General features: G+C 35.1%; 1 protein-coding gene across 1 annotated transcript in view; it reads right to left on the reverse strand.

Moving 5' to 3' along the window:
• Positions 1 to 1,477, reverse strand: part of LOC106869264 (heat shock protein 75 kDa, mitochondrial-like) — a 110,905-nt gene that overhangs the window by 23,734 nt on the left and 85,694 nt on the right. The gene's annotated exons all lie outside the window — the stretch shown is intronic.

Here is a 1,477-nt window from a genome sequence, read left to right on the forward strand (position 1 = left end):
GGTCAGTAGTCATCGCCTCGGTGAGGCCCAATGTACGAAGGTCTTGCCTCACCACCTCAGCCCAGGTCTTCCTGGGCCTACCTCTTCCACGGGTTCCCTCAACTGTTAGGGTGTGGCACTTTTTCACGCTGCTATCCTCATCCATTCTCACCACATGTCCATACCAGCGCAATCGTCTCTCTTGCACACCACAACTGATGCTTCTAATGTTCAGCTTTTCTCTCAAGATACTTACACTCTGACGGCTATTCACATTGACATTACACATCCAACGGAGCATACTGGCTTCATTCCTTGTGAGCTTACGTATATATATATATATATATATATAAACAGAAAAATTTTTTGGGGTATTATTTATTCAACATTACATATGTTTCAATACTTATATGAGTTATATGAATATACAAAAGCATCCAGTCCGTACTGTAAAGTGGTTGGCATCGGGAAAGGCATTCAACAGTAAAAATCATACCAAAATTAACCTTGCCTGCGCTTGAGCCACGTAAAATGCACTGAGTCCACTCTGCGGAGTGGTTGGTGTTAGGAATGCCCCCCCCCACCAACCATAAAAACCCTGTCAAAGCAGACACAGTAGCATAGTTGGAAGATGGACGTTAAATGATGATGATGATGATGATGATGATGATGATGATGATGATGATATGTAGAAAAATATGGAAGACATCTTGTATTAGTAATTCTTCAGACCAAGAATTTATATATATGTATATATATATATATATATATACACACACACACACATACATACATATACACACACATGATTGTTGTAAAGGAATGTCATTCATTTACAATATTCTGTGAAAACATGTCTGGCCACGGGGAAATATTTCCTTGCTTGGAAACATGTGAGGGTTGTTGACAGGAAGGGCATCCAGCTGCAACAAAACCTACCCCAAATAAACTCCATCTGAATCATGCCAACTAGGAAAAGCGAACATTAAAACGAAAATGATGATGACGATGATGATGTTAATGATGGTGTTGGTAGTGGTAGTAGTAATGATGGTGGTGGAGGTGGTGGTTAATCACATTTGTGGTGTTAAACCTCCCACACACATGCTTCATCCTAGCAGTGTGATACATTACAATTGCTATCCATATGTAGATAGATGCATGCATAAAGAGAAAAAAACCCAAAAGAGCAGCAATAATAATAATAATAATAATAATAATAATAATAATGATGATGATAATGATGATGATGATGATAATAATAATGATGATCATAATAATGATAATAATAATGATGATGATGATGATGATAATAACGATGATGATGATGATGATAAGAATAATGATAATAATAATGATAATAATAATAATAATAATAATAATGATGATGATGATGATAATGATAATGACAATAATAATAATAATGATAATAATAATGATAATAATAATAATGATAATAATAGTAATAATAATAATAATAATGATGACGACCACGACG

Source organism: Octopus bimaculoides, chromosome 13, assembly GCF_001194135.2.
Source record: "Octopus bimaculoides isolate UCB-OBI-ISO-001 chromosome 13, ASM119413v2, whole genome shotgun sequence".
Taxonomy (NCBI): Eukaryota; Metazoa; Mollusca; class Cephalopoda; order Octopoda; family Octopodidae; genus Octopus; species Octopus bimaculoides.